Source organism: Apteryx mantelli, chromosome 6 (genome assembly GCF_036417845.1).
Source record: "Apteryx mantelli isolate bAptMan1 chromosome 6, bAptMan1.hap1, whole genome shotgun sequence".
Lineage (NCBI taxonomy): Eukaryota > Metazoa > Chordata > Aves > Apterygiformes > Apterygidae > Apteryx > Apteryx mantelli.
Genome location: NC_089983.1, coordinates 38,937,207 through 38,960,177, shown reverse-complemented (window position 1 = coordinate 38,960,177; position 22,971 = coordinate 38,937,207). Strand labels below are relative to the sequence as shown.

General features: G+C 41.1%; 1 protein-coding gene across 3 annotated transcripts in view; it reads left to right on the top strand.

Annotated features, from left to right (window-relative positions):
- The window catches only part of MYLK (myosin light chain kinase), a 231,318-nt gene that overhangs the window by 165 nt on the left and 208,182 nt on the right, over window positions 1-22,971 (top strand). For all 3 annotated transcript variants that reach the window (XM_013960570.2, XM_013960571.2, XM_013960573.2), the window contains exon 2: window positions 13,730-13,787. The gene's annotated coding sequence lies outside the window, so the exon portion shown is untranslated. The remainder of the gene's footprint in view (window positions 1-13,729; window positions 13,788-22,971) is intronic.

The following is a 22,971-nucleotide window of genomic DNA, read 5'->3' as shown; positions in this document are numbered from 1 at the left end:
TTGTTCTCCGGTGGCAGCGGCGGGTTGTTAAGAGTAACCTTCTACAGGCTCGGTTGTAATGATCATCTCTCTCTTTTATGTGCCTTTCAAATATGAGGGTGCCTATGTGGAGGCATCTGCAGAAAAGTTCCTTCACTGTGCATCTATGATTGTCTTTCCTATTTCAGATAAAATGCATTTTTTTTTAACTTTTGCATTTAACTTTTGCTATTTTCAAAGTAATTCGTACCATGTTGCGCAAAGCTCATGGTGTCTCAAAAGGGGATAAATCCTGCTGACACGACTCAAATATAATGCATAAGGATGGAGGGGAGGAGCTGAATGCTTAAAATCATTAGTTGGGGGCGGGGGGGGGGGAATCGCTTCCCCGCATGCCGCCTTCCCGCTACGGAGCGGTGCGCTTTGGGGAACGCGTTGCCGCTTAATCCCTCCCGCCCCTGCGTGCGCACGTCTGCGCGCTCGCCGGGCCCCGCTCCCCGCGCTCCGGCTGCGCGGCAGCGGCATGGCATCGGCAGCCAGCGGCGATGAGAGAAACCTTCCCTTGCAGTTTATAGGTGCTTTTTAGTCCCAGCCCAGTTTCCTGCGGGGGAAATCCATAGGAATACTTCTCCCAGAGATGGGAAGCAGAAGCAAAAGTGTTTGGAAGCCTAGATTATACTCGCTACACAGGAAGCGCCTGAGAGGGTAAATGCAGACACCGCATTTCCCACACCCACTTCTGAATGCTTCCACGCATTGAGCCCTGTGGAGGGTGAGCATGGAGTTACGTGATGTGAAGAAGGTGTGTTCCCCACTAAGAGCCCTAAAAGTCATGCCATCTCTTACTGGAGTGCTGGGAACACCGTTTCTGTCAGTGAGGCTGTAGGGGAAGGAGTAGTGCCTCCTATGTTTTAAATCCCAAGCTGAGGGACTATCTCCCTTCCCCTACTTCCTGCACACATGCCTTTATTTTTTCCTAATGACTTGCATTACTATTTGCTGAACACAGCGTGTGCCTTCCTGCGCAACTTTGTATTTGCTGAGTTGTTCCCGGAACTAGAATCTAACAGAGCATCTTAGGGGCCTTTTGTTTTTCAGGCAGAATTTCATTTACTAATAACTGTCAGATGGCACAAGTATTAAATATTCATCTAATACACATCCACAGTATCTTCTGTCTCCTCATGATATAATTCTTGTATAGTGACATAGGCTGCTAGCTATCTGCACTGTAGTTTTGTTGTGTAATGCTCACTAGAACACCTTTCCATAATATATCACTCATCCTCAGCATTTAACCCTACAGGACACATGTCAAACTTGCAGTTGGAGTAGCTTCCTTGGCTGTAGCTGGAGTATGTTTGCCGCTAGTGGACCAGTCTCTAGCAAGATATGCAACACATCTGATCTGTATGGGTTATGTTAATGGTATTTAATTTCTTTAGAGAGACATAAGCAGGAAGAAGATGCCTGGTTTAATATATGTCACAAATAGGATTTTCTATGAATGTAGGAGGCTCACACTAGTTAATATAACTGACCCAATTTTTATTGGTCTTGTAGGGAAATCTTAAAAGATCTGCTGCAAAGGAAGTTGGAAATGTGATACTCTGCTGTTGCAAGCATCTCTCCATTATTTTACTTGTCTTGCTATTTGGTGCAAAAGAGGATGAAGGAGATAAATCAGTAAGGTTCTGTTGGTTTGGTTGTATAATGCCAAAAATGAATTCATGAAGTCTGAAATAAGCAGTGATTATGTATTGTCATTGGCTTAAGTTAGATTTAAGAGATGCAGCTTTTGAATGGTTTTCAATCTGTTTTGTGTTCTGCCTGCCTCCTCCTTTAAGATCATTAGGACTTCCTCTGGGCGATGATCCTATTTTTACAGTCAATCAAAATCCATACCAAGATCCTTACACAGGCCAAACACACTGTGTCAGAGAGACTATAAACTGACAGTTACAAATTACTTTCAGAGCACTACTAAAACAAAATGCAGATGTAAATAGAGTTTAGAATTGCTCCGAGTGCTGCGCCCTAAAGTTGTGGGTGTCTAAATCTGGAAAGTGTGCACAGGAGCTCTTTTTGCGAGGGCCATGGAGGAAGACAGCTGAAGTTTTGGCTTAGACCTTCAGAGAGTTTGGAGCCACAGTTTGTGGTTGTTGGACTCTCCTAAGTAGTCTGGGTTCAGGCTGGAGTATGGGCTGGAAGGGATCCTGGACTATTTCATCCGGCTTTTGCAGACAGCCTCATCTTATCTCCTGTATAAACTTGTCAAGTTTCACACTAAAATATGTTAGTTTTTTGCTTTTGCTGTCTTAGAGCTCTGCTCAATAGCTTTCCCGAACCTCACACTACAGATACAGATTCAGGGGGTTCTAACTAACGTAATTTGTTTTCATGGCTGGTAATACCCTCTTCTCTCTTTGTTAATAAGTTCTATAGTTTTAATCCCCCTTTGGAAGGCAAGTTGTTTTTTCCTCTGATTGTTCTAGCAGCATGTTGCTACACCTGCTGCAGTTAATACTGATTTTTTTTCTTTTTTAAACAACTTTTTCTGAGCCTGTGTGACTTCAGTGGTAGTCAGTGTTCCAGACACAATCCTAGCAAGGCCTGATTCAGCAGCCTCAGTCCCCTTCAGCAATGGAAATACTTCCCTGATGTACATTAGGATTACATATGCTGTTTGGATTTTTAGCATTGCATGATAGACAAGGGATACGATTAATCTACAGTGATGAAATAGGAGTCATTAGTGAAGCCAGATGGATCCAGGTAGGATAGACGCAGGACTCTTTAAAGCCAGCCCGCTGATAAATTTGAGGTCATCTGTATTGTCTGTGACTACAGTATGGGTTTTGCTAAATCTTGGCCTTTCCCAAGCAATTGTAAAAGGGTCTGTTGAATGTGCTACAACAAGGTCTGTCTCTAATAATGTCTTCATTAAGCTTCTCTACAAACAGAAGAGTATACTAATTGCCAGACTAACATCTCATTTGGCTGCATGAACAAGCTACTGAACACCAACTTATGAATGGAAACCTGAAAGGGTCACTTGCAACCTGCTACATGAAAGAAATATCAGAAGCACTAACTGAAATGCATTTGTGTCTCTATTGTTGCCATTGCTATTAAAGAATGGAAACCAGGAAGCTGATGCAGAATTCAGATTTAATTTTCCTGAGAGTCTTAACTAATTTCATAAATGTTTTTGCCTCTGAAGTTTCAGCAGCTGCTCCCTATATAAAAGCTAGAAATAACTGGTTCTCCTTTAGTAGGAATGAAAGGAGGATTGAGCTCTATACAAATGAGGAGATTAGAGCTCAATGATGTATATACCCTTTTAATGCTGCTGGAAACCAAACCTCCTAGAATAATCTTAACTCTCACTTGTGGTGAGCAGAAATTCTAGAAAAAAAATTTCCTTTAGTGACTTATTAACAAAGGCTTTTCAGGTTTACTGGGATTTATCATGTGAGCCTAATCTATCTTTTGTTCATCCAGTTGGCAGGCTTTAAGGTTTAAAAGGGTCTACAGAAACTCCTCCCCCAAACTCTTTATTTAATTAAAGAGGCTTGGTGCATTATTTACCTTCGAGTCTTCCATTTATGTGGGAACAACGAGTTGGGATTAACATATTGTAAAATATTTGTGAATGCTGCATTGTAAGTAGAGAAAGGCAAAGAGACAAACTTTGGCTATAACTTCAAATTTGCACTGACCTATATGAATGTTATACATCCATCCATGTTAGGTATATACACACCTGTATTTGTATTTTAGTATTTATGTAGGAGTGGCCTCATTTTCAGACATTCATTCAGACACTCACTCCTACATAAATCCTAAAATACAAATACAGGTGTGTAACTCAACAACAAATTTAATCTCTGCTGTAGGTGCTTAAAGAGCTTGGATGTGAGCTGGTCTTTATTTGCTTCCATGGGAGCTCTCCAGAGTCACTGGATGTGCAGATCAGGCCTTGCACGTACCGATATTTTATATATGTGGCTTTGGTAGTTCAGTAAAGACAAGACTGGTAGTTGTAGTTCTCTCATTGCTTCCCCCACTTTCTTCTCCTCCCCCACTCCATTCATTGTTGTAACTGTGAGCATCAAGTTGCAGATAAAAGGACTTTGGGAGAGCCAGGGGATGCGGCCCTTGCCAAAGGCAATTAAGTGCTTAGGATTACAGTGTGCTTTACAAAGTGTGTTCTCGCCGAATCCCTTCCCACTTCTGCTCGCTGGCACAGAGCGGTTTGTTGGCGCTTACCTTTGTTATAACGAGCCTGAGCACTGCTAAATTTCACTTCAGTGTGTCAGCTCCCTAAATAAGTACATGAAGCTGCAGTGTCTTATGTTCTGAGGACAGTCTCGCCTGGTGATTCTTTAGTAACAGTCAGCTTGGCCTCGTCAGCTCTTCCGTAATTGGATTAACTATGCTCACTTGCCAAATACATGGTCAGGTTATGGCATATTAATTCTTCAGATTGAAATGCTGTTCATATGCACAGGTTTCTTAGTGTCAAAGCATTTTCAGGGTCTGTGTGATGCAGCTGATGTGCTGTAGGATTTAGCATTGTCACTGATGGATGCTTTCAGCTGTTTGCTTCACCTAGAAGAATTACAATAGACCATATATTCTGTTTGAAAGTAGAAGACCTAACTTGTGGGAGGAAGAAGAGATGCTGCAGTTGCCAGTCACATGCATCTCTTGTTGTGTCTTCTTTTGAAATGCCATAAATTGCTGAGAGCCCACAGGTGGTCTGAAGCTGGAGACCTCCTGGCTGAGGAAAGCAAGTGATGGTGCGTTGTTTTGCACACCCATTGCAGTTTATTTCTAATTGCTGCCCAATAGGTTAAGGCTGTGGCTTGGAGTTCTTTTTACTGCTCCTTCTGTTATTCTTCAGCTGTCTTGTGATATGGGGCATTTGCAGAGGAGCAGGATACTATGTGAACAAAAAGATGTGCCCAAAATGTGTGTATAGTGGAGGATAAGCTGACTGCCAGGCCTGCAGTTTTCCCCAAGACCTTTTATATACTGTCTAAGCCAGTGTAATCCAGCTGCCAGTGGGAAAGAAATAGCCAAGTAATAAGAATCAGTATCACAGTTGTTATCCTCAATAAAAAGGTGAAGGGATGAATGGATGATGGAGAGACCAAGAACTGAGTGAGTTGCAGATATGCATATGAAGAGGATTGGGATTTGGGTGGATGGAGAGAAACACACTGGCACTTGATCTGGCATAGGTACTATCTGAAATATGTTCCAAATAATGAAAGGGTTCTTGTCTCATGAGTTAGCTGTTCTTATTTGCCTGGAAGAACTGTGGCTTTCCTGTGATGTTTATTTCTAAGGCCCGGAAAAGTAATATTTTGACGGCTGCATGAGTCAAGAAAACTACAGCTACCAGTTCTCTAGGTTCGAACACGACTTTGTTGCATTTGATTTTTAAGGTGATGCTGTTCTGTTAAGTGCATATAAACTGATGAATAATCATGGTGCAAAACAATACCTGAGAGATAAACAAGGTGAGGCAGGGATGTGAAGTTTTCCGTATCTGCCAAGTAGCAGGCACAATTTCATTTACTGTATAAATGTGCACTGCAAATAATTAAATGATATGTTTGACTTTAATACCCTATTATAAAATGTATGTAGCTGTGTAATTATGTTTTCTATAGTGTTAACTAGTATGAAGTTGCTCATCTCTTAATGGTATTTTTATATATATATTTTCCACTAATACCTTGTAATGATGAAAGCAGCTTGTTAATACTGAAATAAAGGCTTTTTCATTTGCATCTTTTATGTCATGAATTTGGAATCAGTGTCACTGCAAAAAAAAAAAAAAAAAAAAAAATTGCTGAGCATCTCTCCTGAGCAAGGATAAACAGTCTGACTGGATGGAGAGAAAGTGTGAAGGCATATTCTGTACAAAGCACTCACAAAGCATAGTTTAGGGAGTCATTGTCTGTATGGCTTTACTCTCTTGATTATGTTAAAATGAAAGTTACAGAACAGGAGCAATAAGCAGACTGTCTATGTTTAAAATACACAGGAAAGAGAAATTTGGGGAAAAAAAAGCACCTCCTTTACTCAGGTTATTTATTCTAGGATTGTTATGAACATAAGCTTCCCTCTCCTTTGGTGGGAAAAGAGGAAGATATTACATAAATGCTTCATGTCTGAAAGTGTTACTAGGTCTCCACATCATTAGTTGAAGTCTAGTCTAGTTCTGGAGGTGAGAAAGGAAGTATTCATCCCTTTCTGCTTTGTGCAATGTAAATTATTCTAGTGTTTTCGTGGGTTAGCTTGGTGAGATCTGCTTGTAGACATGCTGTCGTTATTTAAACGCTGACATTCTGGCCGTGGTGGCGTTAGGGGGTGTATCTCACGCAGAGCCTGTGAGGCCAAAAGGGAGGGAGCCCGGCTTTGAAATGTAGCAGCTGGTGTATGGGTGTCTCACCCCCAACTTCAGAGCAGTGCAGTTCCACTGACCTCAACAGAGTTGCAGCATTCATGGTTTTCACTAATGTGGGAGCGAAACTGGGCCTATATTCTTCTAACTGGTCTATTTAGCAGCTCTTTTCCATATGCAGTCTCCATGCCAGTGACAGGAGCTTCCTGGAACTGACAGGAGGCACAAAAGACTCTCTTCTCTAAATCACTGGACCTTAAGAATATTGAAAGGATGTTACAACAAGCCTTACAATACACCATTGTCAGACTCTCTCTGAAGATGCCTGCAGTGGTATCATACCTCTAAGCTTTCCAGAGGGGGTGTGATGACCCCACATGGAAGAAAATAGAAGAGTAATGGTTTGGGTGGCTGTGAGGAATTTTATGGTACTACCTCTGGCTGTAACTTGAAACCAGCTGGAGGTATCTACTGCTGACTGAACTCACAGAAGTAAGAGGGTAGGAAATATCATATCATATATATATATATCATGTGTTTTTTAGGAAGAGATCCTAGCTTGTGTGTCTATGCATGCCTGTGCGCACCTTTCTGGCTGACGGGAGTGGTGAAAGCTGGTTTATTTGGTGGTTTTGGTGTCCCTTTCTTTTTCCTACTCATTTTTGCTGTTCCCCTTCTGTATAGCAATTCTTCTTGTTGCAGTTTGTGCTTGTGAGTGGGGTGGACACACCTGAACGGAGGAGGGTTTCCAGGGTCTGGAGTCCAAACTGCAGCATTCCCTGAGGAGCTGCAGTTTGCCTTCTGCAATTCCTTTAGCCCTATTCAGGGATGTGCCTTACAGCACAGTGGAGAGTTAGTGGCAAGTAACCTATGTGTTGCTGCCAAAACAGGCTTGAGGGATTTTACTGACTGGCCAAAAATTAAGGACAAACTTCTGATCACCGATTCGGGCATCAAGGAAAAAGAACACCATAAACAGCTATAAAATCACTTACACAAACACCCATCCAAGCTTCTTCCTAGTTTCAACTTTCCTTATTTTTCACCTCAGCTTACAGAATCGCCGAATAGCTGGGGTTGGCGGGCGTCTCTGGAGATACCTGCTCCAACGCCCCCGTGCAAGGCTGGGTCAGCTAGAGCAGGTTGCCCAGAGCTGTGTCCAGCCGGGTTTCGGAAATCTCCGAGGACGGAGACTCCACAGCGTCTCTGGGCAACCTGTTCCAGTGCTCAGCCGCCCTGCGCTTACCAGCCATCTGCTGCCCTGCTCCCTCGGGGGGTCCCTGCCCGCCGGCCGCGCTCACCCGGGGCGTCCGGGTCCCCTTCGGCGTGGAGGTCCCCCGCAGCGTGTCTCCAGCCCTGGCAGCTGCTGCTTTTTTCCCCAAATGTGTCTGAAGCGGGCGCTTCTCTGACCAACGGACGCGTTGGCACACGCTAGTAAAGCTCCAGCGCCCGGTGCTTCAGAACCGGCTGCAACCGGTTCAGGGTGGTTGATGCCGGTCGCAGTGCTGCAGCGCTGGGAGATGCGTGTGGGGACAGGGCTGCAGGGTGGCAGTGTGTCCGGCGAGGGGACCCCCGCCACCCCCCAGGGACAGGTGAGGAGATGGGACTTGCGCCATGTCCTCTGGGAATGGCCGGCCTGAGCGCCTGTGATTTCGGCTCTGAGGTACTTGCTCCGTTTTCCCTCAACGCCGGCCTGTTGAACCAAAATTGTATAGCAGTCGATGGGGATTTTTGCCCAAGTTAAACATATAGGTGACTATGAGCATAGGCATTTGGATTGGGGCTGCTTAGTGAAAAGTTGATGCGGCTGTTTGAAAGACTTTTACATGGATTTTCTTCAGACGTTTCTAAACTTAGTGCTGCTTTGTTTTACATGAGCTCATGCTATGATCTAGTTCACTTCAGACGACTGACAAACTATTTAGTTCTATCTATTTAGCGCTTACCTTCTACGAAATTCTAAGTTATATTCCTTCTCCAAAGCATTTCCAAGTTAGTTGTGGACATTGAGGTACAGCGAATCCATCAGTAGTTTGGATTAGTTTGAATCCCAGTGGCGATTCAGTTCCTGACTGGATCATTGCATCTAAACCACAAGACAGAAAGACGGGAAAAGCCATGGATGGTCAAAGAGTTTTCTAAGGAAAACAGTGCGGACCTTATTTATTTCTCTGCATGTGATCCCCCCCACCCCCCGTTAAGCAGTTCATGACAGCAGAGATCTTGAGCTTCTTAGACTTAATGTGGTATCCTCTAACTACAAACTCTATGTAACTTCATCCGTTTTGTCTGAGATAGCAAAAGCAAACATAAATGTGTAAGCAGATTTTTAGTGCTTGACATTTTATTATATCTTTTAAGGACATTGTTTTGGCCTCTCTCAGAATAGCGTACCTCTTGGGGGGTGCGGGGATGTCTGTCCCAATTTAGCTCTACAGTTGGTTTGACAACTAGGGTAACCTGCTTTTTGAAATTGTTGTGATGGTTCATCAGAGCACTGAGCAGGATCCTGTGCAGGTTACAGGTACTATGGCTTATATTAGAGATGCTTGGTTACTGATACTGGGGTAGATAACTTCAGTAATATAGTCCACTTCTTGCTATATTAAGAAGAGGGGGGAAAAAATGCTAATGGTGTTTCATGTCTGTTCATGCCCGTTACCTGTTCTGTGATGGAATTCACTAGGCAGCTGCTTTAATGCTAGTTCCTTTCTAGTCGGTTTTATTAAAAGCATAAGATTTTGAGGCAGGCTGCATCAGGAGTAGCCGTAAGAGGCATCTTTGTCAAACAAACCTTGCTAATTTTTGATCTTTGTTGGATATAGAGATTTTATTTTTTCCCCCAAGAATCAAATGAAAATATTTTCTTTTAAAACTGTAAGAGTTACAAGATAGTGAGGAACTAAATTGAACCTCAGGACAAAGGTTTTATTGTCTTGAAGATAAAACTCTCTGTAATTGGACTTCTTGTGAGGTATTTTTTACTCTGTCCAAGCTTATATTTCACTCACAGGACAGGAAATACAGCTCTGCTGATTAAATTTTTTTTGAGATATAAATAACTTGCTGTTTTCGAAGACAGTCTAGCTGAGTGCATCTGAAATGAAATTATTTGTGATGAATTAAAAATTAAATGAAAATCTTGGTTTACCTGGGATGTTAAAATAATTATTTATGGATGTCTGTAGTGTTTTTGCAGATGTGAATGGTCCTTTTGGGGGGAATGGTGTTAAAAGAGAAGCTCTGGCACCTGTGTTTGGTCTAAATTGTTTTATTTCCTGTTCTTTGTTGTTCTTGTTCCCCCCACCCCATGAGCAGTAATGTATATGTTTGATTTCCATCAGCTTGCTCCTTTGTTAGCGTTATAATAGAGATGAAATAAAATAATAAAATGAATCCAGAAGCTGCATAGGAGGAAGAATAGCAGCAATATGTATTTTTTATTGCATTGATTATGGATAGTTATCATTAGTCCCCGAGAGACAGTGGCCAGCATGTTATGTTGCTATGTTGAAAGAAAGCAGTTACCTGATACCATACTCCTGTGTTAAGCCATGCGATGAATTCTAGTTCGGTTGATTCAGTGGCAGGAGGTTGTTTTCTGAAGCCCTGATGAATCCTGGCAGTTGCTTATCCTCAGGAAGAGGTGCTGTGTGTAGGAATGCTGAGTCTAGCCAAGAAATAAATAACATTAAAACTGCCTCACTGTTCCAGTTAGTCCAGTATTGTCTGACAAGGCAATAGGAGATTCTTAAACAGCCACTTTTCCAGATCCACTTCTCTCCCCACCTCCCTGATTTCCCCAGTTCTTGTGTTAGGAATATTAGAAGATACATATGTTCAGTCCTTTTAGTGTCCACTTATGGACCTGTTGTCCAGGAGTTTGTTTAATCCCCTTTCAAATCTGTGGATATCCTCTGTCTTCGCAGCCTCCTGTGGCAGCAAGTTCCAGAAGTTTGCAACCTGCTGTGTAAACAAGTACTTTATCTATTTAAATGGATCCCCTGCTAGCTTCAGTGACTGCTCCACACTGTAGTAGTGTGGAATTTTGTGAATAAGAGGTCTGCATTCAGCAGCTCATGTTTGTGTTTTTGTTTTTTTGGATTTGTTGTTGTTTTTTGTAATGCTTGGTCATATCTATCTTCAGCCTTCTCTCCAAACCAAATAGCCCCAGCCTTTTTAGTCTCTTCATGTAAATTATCTGCTCCATTTGCACTAAGTTGTCCTTCTCTGTGCCTTTTTCCCTATATCCTTCTTGACATGTGGAGACCAGACCGCAGTACTCAAGTTGTGGGTACATTCAGGCTGTATATAGTGGGAAAAAGATGCCCTCTCTCCAGTTCTCAATATCCTTTCTGATGCTGACCTGCATTTTGTTGGCTTTTTTGGCTGCCACTGCACACTGAGCCCATGACTTTTAGAGAATTATCAATGATAACTCCAGCATCTGGGTAGGAATGGTTAAAATTATTGCCTGAATGAATTACCTGAAATTTATCAACACTAAACAGTTTTTTTGCCCACTTGGTTAGCTTTGTGAGGCCCTTCTGGAGTTCCTCCCCATCTGCACAACACTTGACTTCGCCATAGAGCTTAGGGTCATCTGAAGAGCTGGAGACTTCACTCTTCACTCCCATTTCCAGGTAATTGGTGAAGATGCTGAATAACACCAGTCCCAGCACTGACCCCAGGGCCTGCAATGCTGACTTTTCGCCATCCTAAAAAGCATCTGTTAAGCTCTACACTTTGTTTCCTTATTCTTTATGATGGGCTTGCTCTGGCCAGGGATGGAAGTGAGACTCCCCAGTCTGTGCTTCCCAGGATCTCCTCCACAGCCCTGCCTGCATCAGGGAGTTGTGCAGGCAGGAGAAGCCTGCCAGCCCCTAGAACAGAGGCTCTCCGTGATGCTGGGTTTCACAACTTGGCTAGCAGTTCTGCAATTTCACATTTGAGTTTCTTCAGAAGTTGTGTGAATGCTCTTCTGTCCTAGCAATTCATTAACATCTAACCTTCTTGTTTGGTCTAGTATTTCCTGAATTTATTTCAGATTGATCTGGCTCTTCTGGCCGATCCACTACAAACTGTTCAACAGGAATGGAAATCTCCCCAACAATTTCAGCAGTAAAGACTGACGTAAAGAATTCACTGAGCTTCTCTGCTACATCTTTATCATCCCTGTCGGCCCCAGTTCCACTGATTTGCTAGCTGGCTTCTTGGTGTTGATGTATTTAAAGAACTGTTTGCTAGCGGTGTGAGCACCCTTTGCAGGCATTTTTTGGATTGTTTTTTCAGCCCTTTTAATTTCCTGTTTACATTTGACTTGCCATGTTTTTTGGGCTTTCCTGTTCGTCCTTAGGCAAGCTATCCATTTTTTAAACGCTAATCTCTGCCCTACAATACCCTCCTAACTCTCTCTTAGGCTTCCTGCTTTTGAACTGCTCTTTTTTAGGATTTTTTACTTGCCGCATCCTTACATAGTTCACTTTTTTGAACTTGAATATCTATGTGCTGGTTTTGTTGAGTGACCCTTAGCACCAGTGCCATTCTTCACATTACCTAGCAGGTTTCCTTTATAGCTTTCTCTGTTTTCAGTTGTACTCTATACTTAGAAGTGTTTCTTCCACTGGAGAACTGTATATGGATCTAATATAATGACTGATACTATATTGTCCCTTTCTTTTCCAAGTAGGCAAAGACTGAGGGGATATTTCTGGGTGTCCTCATGTGTTGTTAATACATGGCAGTTATTAATATTGCATGCTGTGTGGAAGCCATTAATTAACATTTGAGAGGCACAAGCTCTGTGTGAAGCTCTTCTGGGGGGTAATGATGCTACATAATCTCTTTTGTATACAGTATATGCAGTGATGATTAGAACTTCACACTTGCACATATTCTAGCCCAGGGCTGCATAAAATGAACCCCCCTTGCACTTGGAACATCCAGGAAGAGGATAGCCTTGCTCTTCCAATTTTGCAGACATGGAAATACCCTGAAGGAGGATACCTTGAGGTTATATGAAAAGTCTCTGTGGGACACGTTTACAAGAGCTGAAGTGTGTTTATATTCATTTCTGTGCAGTTCCTGGAAGACTTTCCTCTGTAAAGCATGTGCCTACATTTGAAGGAGCCATACAGAAATGTTTATTCTCTGCAGATGCACTTAGAAGAGCTGCTCTTACAGATTCAGTCCAATGTTGAAAGAAGATATACTAAACAAATTATAGTTGATTAATATTGCTTAGGTAGTTGAAGCTAATGTTAGCCAATATCACCCAGATAGCTGAGTAACCTAGTACTGTGCTCCCTGTGTACTGTATCAGTGAAGTCGTGTGTATTGTTTTTACTAAGAGCATGGGACTGAAGGGGGTTTTCTGGGCCATGTCCAGTCCCTGCTATCGCAATCACCTTGCATCTTATAAATCACCTCGCCTAAATCTGCAGAGCTAGTCTGTTTGAGCCTTTACTTAACCTGTGAGTGCTGAACCAATCTTCCTTCAAATCTAGCTATGTGTCTGTGCTTTGTTGAAGGTCTTGGATTCAAGCCTTCAGCTTGTCTGTCTGGACCAGAAAGCTGTTGGAAATGTACACGCTGTTTCTGTGCGAGCCTGGGGCAGTGATATGTATAGATGACTTTGCTGATGAGTTGCAGGAATCCCCCATCATATGAGCAGCTAAATAATGAAGTAGAGTTGTATACTTTAAAAGTTACTGCAAAAAAAAGAAAGTGAAATTGTCCAGAGCAATTTCTTCATCAAAGCTGACTGGAATAACATCTGTGGTGAAAGCCTGTATCTCATCATTTCATTATAATATGTGGAAGGGAAATGATGTCAAGTGAAGCAATTCTCTGTCATAAAGAGGAGCTGGACTTCATGACACAGTTTTTTTGCGGTCCTGTTTCTGATTAATAAGTTCTCATGAATGATTTCTCATCAAATAAAATCTCAGTGGCTGTTAGGGTCTTTTGTGATCATTGGCTTCTGTGGAGCTACTTGGCTGTGGAATTGTTCTCAGTGCCAGGCTTCAGAAGGATTTTGCTTGTTACCTAGTGTGGGTGGGTTTTTTTTTTGTTTTTTTTTTTTTTTAAACTTTACAGTCAGACTGGTAGGCTTGTATGGCTAATCTGGCCAGACTTGGCCCAATATCCGTTGTCTGATATGTAGCTGCTGATAATTTTAACAGCAAATTAATTTGTTTTTTTTTCTAAATGTAAAATACATCCCCTAATGCAAATTATTAGTAGGATTTCTACTAGAGTTTTTCAAATTCTAGGGTCAAACAATTAGTTCTTATCACTTTCATCACTACTTTTCAAATTGTTTTGCAGAGGAGAAGTATCAGAGGTGGAAGGAGCTGGAAGGGACTTCGCTAAGGTCTGAGAAAAGGTAAGCAAGGTGAATCTCCTGAGTCTGTGTCTGAATGCAAAGTTGCCTTACTCTAACTAAAATCAGTTTACAAGTTCTCTGGATAAAGCCTCTGAATGGATACTTATATTACCTATAATCTAGGCTTAGACTGGGTTTGGCTTAATTTACTGGGGGGGGGGGGTCACTTTTGAGTGCAAGTGAGCCCACAAGAACATTCCAGTTTTATCAAACCCTTAAAAGCTCTTACCTCAAACTGTACATTTCTCATCCAGAATTTCTGGGACTCATCAGAGAATTAGTTTTGTATTTGGGATGTGAATTGTCGATTTTTGAGCCTATTTCTCTGCGAGTTTCTAATGTAAGACCTTGTCCTGGACTTATATTAACATTAGTTCTGTTGGCTTAATTGGATTAATAAGATCAAAAATACATACTTTGGATGGCAACTTAAATGGGTTTCTTCCACAACAAGAGACTGAATTAATGTACAGGTTTTTTCAGAGGTGAATTTTGATATCCATAGCTATTCTATCCTGTTGTGTTTCCTTGAATATTATGTCTGCAGACCAAAAATATTTTAGGTTTTTATAAACCTGGCCACGAAGCTGCTACTAGCTGTTGTTGAAAGCTTGTACTCTGTACAAAAATCGCCCTTTAATTTTATTACCTGGACTCCCTGTCTTTTGTCCCTTCTGGATGACTGAGTTGTTATTCATCCTCAAATGAGAGAACTGGAATATACTTTCTAGGAAAACTTCTCTGCAAGATTTCCAGACTTACAGGAGACAGATTTCTGGAAATGAAAAGTGAGCTTACTAGAAAAATAAAAAGCTTTGAACTGTTTGACAAATACTGAATCTTAACTTGTGAAAACAAAACCTGAGTTTAGGTTCAGTGTCAGGACATGATGCAGTTACTTTGAACAGTTCTGGTTAGCTTCATTGCAGAACAAGGGCTGACTAATCCCTTTTGCGTTATGGAGTTACGCAGTACAGCAGTTAACTGAGTTGTATTATGCCAGCTGCTGTGCAAACACTGAGGAAGATCTTGTCACTGCCCCTAAAGAGTTTTGCCTCAGATAATGAACAGCTGCTTGCTTCTAGTGAGGTGATTTTTTTTTTTTTTTAAATGGAGAGCTGTACTGAACTGATAAAACTATATAGCTGTGATTTGTTTATTTCTTTAATCTAGGGGAATTTGCCATGCCTTCTGTTCTTACTCCCTACTCTTCAGAAGCCTGTGTCATTTCATTGCTCTTATAACATGCTCTATAACTTGTGTTGTTAAAACACATCTTCCAGAGAAGCACCTGTTTTTTATTTGAGTGGACCAAAATCATATGCAAAACTTTTTCTAATTTGTTAACTTTTCTCATGCTTTAAAAGAAAGGCACTCTCTAAATTTAGACTTCTACAGCTTCAGTTTCCAGTCCCTGGATTTTGGTATGTCTTTGTCTGTGAGATAACTTTAGTACCTGGTACTACTAGCCTGCCTCTGGAAGCATTTCTGCTTTGTGTGATAAGAAACCTTAACAACCATCTTAAACTGAACTTTTAACTTTTTTGGGGCCATATATATATCTATTTTTTTCCCCCAATCCCCAAATCATTATCTTGGCACTTTTCATCCTCTCCAGACTGTTTCAATGCCCTTTTTAGGAATTATATGGATAACTCCACTGTCAAGCCAGAGGTCTTGTGACTTTTGCTGGCTCCTATGTGAGAAGACTTGCATTTGCTTCAGTGAGGTGGTAGACACTTTCCATTGTGTATGTCAAATATACTGGAAGGCCTTACTGCACTTCAGAGTTCTCCAAAATGGTAAATTTAAACCCAAACACTGGAATAAAAATGTTAACGTTGAATGTTTTCCAAAGAAAAAAGAAAGAAGACAAAGGGGAGGAAGAAGAGCTAAAACTAGGCCTTGGGGACTGATCTTGACTCTGCTTTATTACCACAGCTTTATCCTTTCCAGTTCATAAAGATGCTGGTAGTTATTGAACTCTGACCTGATTAATGCATTGGAGGGATGCCTATAGATTGTGGTAATGATATTGTTTCCAGCTGGTTTCCTGGCAGGCTGATGGGCAGCAAGATGTCATCTTTGCAGTGATGGGGGGAGTAGCATGAATTTTTTTTCTTATGGAGCTTGTTGCAGCAAATAAATACCAGTCATTGGGTCAGTCTCTGAAAAACAGTAGCCTTGTGGTAAACTGAATTCTGTAGATTTACAGGAGTCTATAGAGTAATACAATAAAGCAATATATCCATATCGCTACCAGAGACTTAAAAGCCCTGTAATACCTGCTTCTCCTTCAGTCAGCATGGAGCTCTGTCAGTTGAAGCTGCCTGTATCCTGCGCATGTGGAATCCATGGGATAATCTTGGACATGTTTCTTGTGGCAAATACAGGATTTTACAGGACTTCAATTCAGACAGTTGAGTTCAGTTGATTTATCAGGCAGCAGCTGTAAGAAATTCTTGAGACCCTGCTATTGGGGAATTGTCTTCCTGTATTTTGTGCTTCAGCCAAGGACCAATGATCAGTCTCAGTATAGGTGAGAGAGGGTTCATGATAACTATAACAAACTTATTTTTTGAGTGAGATTTGTAGGCCATGCTGTTTTAAATTTAATTCAAGTATGTCTAGATGGGCTGTTTCCTGTGCAAACAACGGTGTGCGTACACTTGATGCGTTATAAGGAATGAGATGGAAAAGTGCCTTTTTTTTTTTTCTTCTTCCCCTGTCATTGCATTAGTGCTTCACACTGCATTCACATAAATGCATGTTGCTACCTATGGACATGTTTGAGCTCCTAAACTACTACTTTTCTCATCTGTTTTTCTTTTTTGATACCTTCAGTCAACAAAACATCTAATGAGGTGATGCATTGCGCTGACCTCTGGACCCAATATGCCCCCAGTGGCTGGCACAGGAAGTGTTCTTTGGAAAAGGGATGCTAAATGGCTATAGGATGAAAAGCCTTGGTGACAGTTTCAAACTTTAATAACAGTTTTTGTTGCAAGGAAGCTCTGAGATTGCAGTGGTGCTGAGCCAGGCCATGCTATAAATCTGTGATAGAGAGAACTAGCTAGTAATGTTCTCTGAGGTTGAAATTTCTTACAGCAAATGTGGTTCTTATGGCAGTATCCCTTCTCCTTCCAAGAGGACTGGCAGCTGGCTCTTCTACTGCTTGAGCCAGCAAAGCTGTCACTCTGAGTGTTTCTGCCTTAATCATCAAAATAATTTTCCTCTAGCCCATGAAACGGAGGATTTCATTTAGGCACAGGTTTAATGGTGGGACTAAACTTGCTGTGGCCTCTCAGTAGGTAGGGTGCAGAGTGGCAAGGAGAGGTTTATGGTTTTGGCAATGACTCACTTATTTGCATCACTTAAGTTCCATTTGTGCCTCTTCCCTCATCCATTTTGCCGCTGAATCCTACCTGCATCTGTAGCTAGGCCAGTAGAAATGCTGTAGGAATGAGAAATGATGAATATGAAGCACAAAGGGAGAAATCTGACCTCTTCTGCCATGGTTCCAAACCAACTTAATCCCTAATGCGATTCCAGTGATTTGCACAAATTTGACCCAATGTTCCCATGCAGTAATTGATGGCAACTGTCTGCATAATCTCAAGGCAAAGAAGCACTAGAAGCTTTCTGTGAGAAAGCTCTTGGGGGGAAAAACACCATTTCAAATTCATTTTACTGTTCTGGTTGTCTTCTGAGGACCCACAGCAGTAAGCAAAGTCTTGCTCTGGTCTGGATTACAAGATGGAATGAATCTGGCCTCTAGAGAAAATATATATCAGTGTCATCGGCTAGTGTCTTCCATAGGAGAAGAAATGACTCCATAATGGATTCACTGCTGTAGATGTTTGGGAGGAAAGTGTAGCATCTTGGCTTAACCTGTCTAAGCCAAGAAAATCTGAAATAGTTTTAAGTTCCAAGCTTAATTCCTAAAGCTGTGGGCAGGGAGGGGGAAACGGGAAGTGTATTCAGTGGTATGAGGCTAAAGGCAGATTGCCCAGATCTGCCCTCAGAAGCGTAAGCACAACTTTCAGTAATTTCAGAGGGAACTGCATGACATGATGAAAGGAGAACGTACACAGAAGTAACCAGCTCTGGTAGTATCCTTGCAGGGAATGAAACCCAGTCATCCTGGAGGGCCTGTCCAGCCCTGTTCCCAATTCCTGTGTCATACAGCCTCTTTCATATTCTGATCTTAAGGTGGAGTTAGGCTTCTTTTGTTAGTGGGAGGCTGTTTCTTTGCCATACTTGGAAGCATTCTTCTAATTTCTAACCTAAATATATTCATTGCTATTTTGTACCTGTGATTTGTAGGTTTCCTGGTTGGTTATCCCAGCTCTTTGTTCCTCAGAGTTACTTTATGTAAGTATTTTTGTTTGATTTTGTTTGATGTCTGTTAACAGTATGCTAGCAAGAGGGGGACCGAAACCCAGCTGAGAGATGTTTTTAGGGAGAAACAAACTGAACCAGTAGGGTACATATACATACATGGAAGTTAACCTGGTTAGGTTGCAAGACTGCAGCTTTGGGTGTAGACCTGTTCCTCTCCAAAGGGACAAGTACTTCTTGCTGTGTTCCTTTGCCATCTATGCAGGAGGAGGTTGAAGGGGGCATTGGTGGCCTAATGCATAGGGCCCTGGAAATGCCTTGGTGCTAGCAGGTGAATGGTGAGTTGGGGCAAGAAACCAAATTGGAACAGTACTTCCTAGTTCTGCGTTGTGTGTCCCAACTCTTAAGCCCCTGAAAGTCAGCAGTGTGTTTAAGACTAGTCTGTGGAGTGGTAGCTCCCAGAGATGAATTATGAAGAATGTTTAATTTGAGAGTATGAACAGTGGAAGAAAACAAAACAAAATAACCTTTTATTTTGCACTGAGTTTGGCAGTTCTGAAAAATATTAAATTTCCTATTAGTGCACTAAGGAAGAAGCTGGAACATATGTATAGTTTGGTCTCTAACTTTTGATTTGTGTAGACAGCATTTTTCAGAAGTACCTACATCCTTCTGAACGTCAGTGGAAATTAGATAAGTATCTGAGGAGCTCTTTGAAAAATATGTTCTCTATAACCAGCATTGCTTTTTGCCATGACTCTCCACGGAGGAAATGTGGTTGGGAGCTGGGAGCTTACCTGTTCTGCCATGGTTCTGCAAATAGAACTGCAGGTTCTTGAGCTGTGTGGAGGGGGAAAAAGAAAAAAAGGCTGTTTGTCCATGGTTAGTGTATGGAAAAATCTGTGACTTTGCTTATGGTTTTGGATTGAAGGACTTAAAGACCATGTAAGGTTTGGATACCTATATCCAGGGCGTTGTGTTTGTGGGGTTTTTTTGTTTGTTTGTTTTTTGTGTTTTTTTGTTGTTTTTTGGTTTGGTTTTTGTTTTGTTTTTTTTTTGGCCTTATCTTGAATTTGTTTCTCAGCAAACCAAAATAAGCTGTGTAATGATCAGGGAGATTTTCTCATAAAATATATTACCACAATCTGTCATAATTTACATCTCTCAAAAGTTACTAGGTGGTAAATTTTGATAGGAGTAAAGGAAATTCAAATTTGAAATAGCTACAATGTGAAAGAAACTCGTTTGCTATGAGATTCCTAAGAGTCCCTTCTTATTTCTGTGTGAAAAAGTAACTAAACCCCAGTGAGTACTGCTTGTGAATTGTGCTGCTCCTGCCTCCGTTGGACACCTTGCTTAATGAAAGTCCAGAAATAATCAAAAAAAGGGGGGTGGGGGTGGGGGGGAGGAATGTTTGAGTTGTATGCTTTCTCTCCATTTCACCTTTTCTTAAAGCATCAACATACATCCTGTTGCCCTAGTGGAAATCATAAAGAGGTTTTACTGAGTTCTTTGTCGTGAAGCTCATTTGGATAATTAATAACTGTAGCCTTGCTACTGATATCAGCTCTCCTTGTGGTCTCCGATAGCCGTAACATGGCTTGGGCTACTGTGTCATGCTTCTTTCTCCTTCCTCAGCCACCCCAGCCGATCAATCAAAGACAGTAAGCTAATAAAATAAAATTTGTTTTACATCTCCCATTCTTCTCTTCCAAAAACTCTCATGCAAGCTGATAAGACACCCCTGCCCCCCAAAAAAGTACCAGGCACTCTGGTACAAGAGGGAAGGATCTCTCTTGTAACCTTCCTTTTAAACTGCAGTAATAGGCAGTATTACAAAAACCCAAAGGTTAAGTAATGATGTTTGGCTCATATCCATTTAGGTGGAGGATGAGGATTATAGCATGTTTTTCATTAACTAGTGCAGAGGCTATAGCATTCACTTAAGTAGCAAAAGCACTACTATGGTTCTTACGTATGCATCAGATTTGGGTACAATGAGGGCAGACCCAGATTTGCCCTCTTTCGTTTGCATAAAGGGACCCTGAAGCTTCCCAGCTTTCTTCCTGTTCTCCATTCCCAAAAAGTATTCTAATATTTGGAGATTTGTAAACACAGGTTTTGGGATTCCGTGTGCATCTGGAACTGATAAACTATTGGTATTACAGAGATGTAACCCTTTATACCTCTAACCTGGGAATTCTCCAGAGAACTTACAGGCACATCTGATGTAGATGCAAGCAGATTCCTAGGAGCTGAAAGCAAAATGAAATGTTTGCTGTTGAATGTGTGGAATTTTCATTGAAAACTATGTCACAGGGGGTGGGGGGGGTAAAAATTATATAGTCTGCTTGGCAATAAATACAGCTATAATACTTTTGCACTAGGAACTGAAGAGATGTGAGGCAAACAAAACTTGTCAGGCAGCATTAGTGGGGGAGAGAACCTTTTGGAAGAGACAGGGTAGAGCAACAGGAGAAGACCAAAAAAAAAAAAAAAAAAAAGGAAAACCCTGACAGAATCTTAGATTAGTTGAGGTTCAGTGAACGGCTTTGTTGAAAACTCAAGAAAAGAATTTAAATAGAGAAAGCCTGATAAGGTGCAGGGCATCACAGATCTGTTTCCATAGTGACATTGTTCAAACAGAGGCTTAAAAACATGAATACCATTGCAGCTGAATTCTGTAAAAGATACCAGTCTTCTAGTGGGGATATTGGCCGTTTTTTGCTTAATGTTTTTCCCCATTAGATGGATTTGGAAAAAGGTGTGTGTGGGAGAACAGGTATTTGGACAGATAATTGACTTGAGATACTACTGGTTCCTTCTAGCTCCTGCTTTCTGCATCTCTGTATTCTCTGCACCCCTTCTTACTTTGACCATTGGCATTCTTAAAAAGTATATTCCAGTCTTTAAAGAAACCAACCAACCAACCAAAACTTGTCTGTATTTACTCTCATTTGATAAGAAGATATGATTAAACCATTTATTTAAAAGTGGGCTTGGTGTGCGTGCAGCCCAGTCAATACCTTTTCTATTTCATGTTGCCTACCATCCTAATCATCCTGTATCCACGGGGAAATCCATCAAGCATCACCTTATTTTCATACCTGATCCTTTTTCCCTTTGAAGAGCAGGGTCAGGCCCTGGTTAGAAAAAAGCTGTTTCATGTTACAAATATTGTGGTGTTAGTTTTCCTTTCTTTTTCCTTCTCAAAATTGCTATTCTGCAAATCTTTTTAGTTAAGTATACTCTGAAAATAAGCACAAACCCCTTAAGTTACAACTGTACCATCCATATTAAGATTAAAAGCATACTAGTCATTTCTGTCTAAATTATGATACTTTTTTAAAAAGCATTCTTTATTTAAAAAAAAGCGCAGTTCTTGGACTCTCTTGAACTTTTTATTACAGGCTGAATAAGCAACCTAATAAGGAGGGAAATTGATGTAGTCATGGGGGAAACAATTAGGTGGAAAAACTTTCTGCTTCTTTAGAAGACTGATTTCAGTGCTGCAGAAGACTGGGGCAGTGTGGAAATACCGATCTTTATGAGAATGGCCAGGTTTAGACCACTCTCACTCAGACCTGATCTGTTTCCTACTTTGGCTGGATCAGTTGGTGCTTAAAATTGTCATGACTCTTCTTACCACAGTGACGGAGACCATATGAAGTCATTAGAGTTGCATCCAATGGGCCTGTTGTCATCTAGGAACACAAGTAGTTGGAAGTGGAAACATTGTTTACTCACTGAACCTGTTGACCTTAAAGTAAGGGAAAATTACCTAGGGAAGAGTTTTGGCTTCAGTGAGGTAAATGGATTAATTTTTTTTCCAAATTGATTAGTTGACCCAAAACTTTACCTATAAAAAGACTTGAATGTGTATTGCAAAGTATTAATTTTCTGCATCTTGATTCAACAGCTGCTTTTTGAAGACATACTCCCAAGGGCATTCAGAAGCAGAGGGAAAAAAAACAATTGTGAGAGTGCAGTGTCTTGGCACGAACATGGCTAGCTTTAAATAGACTATTCTAGTCAGGTTACATCTTTCCTTTGCTTAAGGAAACAGTTCTGTACAAATGTCCTGTAAAAGCACAAATCTGAGTATCTAACCCTGTGATGATGACAATAGGCTTAAGAGAGTTGATTTAAAATAGATGAAATCAGAAAATGGAGTCTGTTCCATGTTTTTTCCTCAGTCATATCCCTTCTGAGTGGCAAAAGAGCAGATACTACTCATTAAATTCTTCCCCTTCTTTGCCTCCCCTTCCCCCCACCCCCAGAGAAAAAAGCATGCGTTGAAATTTGATTTCCATTCTTGAGGGGAAGGAGGGGAATCGGTCATGGGGGGGAAGTTATTCCTCTTCAAACAGTGTGGAAGCTAAATGTCAATTTTAGTTAAACTCTGCTTTCAATGAAGAGTGCTGTTTTATACTATGCTATTGTGTATTATCTTAAATTCTGTAAATGAATGGGCAAGTGAAAATTTACCCTTCAGTTCAATTCTTCACTTTCCAAATAGATTTCATTATTGAGAGTCTCCTGCTGAGCTCACCTCATTCCCTTCTTAAAGGGTGGGAAAATGTCAAAGATTTAATATATAGTCTTGCTACTGAACTGTCTTATCTCCATACAGCAGGGAATTGCATTAGATGGGAACAGTTTTATCAGTATAGATTATATATCTTTTTAAAATATGAAGAATGATTATAGAATCAGAAATGGAAGCTGTGGGAAATACTGTTCCCAGCATTGTTCAGTATCTTCATCAATGATCTAGATGCTGTAACAAAATGTGCCTCTAAATTGGGACGGGGCAGAGGTTGACACACTGAATGGTAGAGCT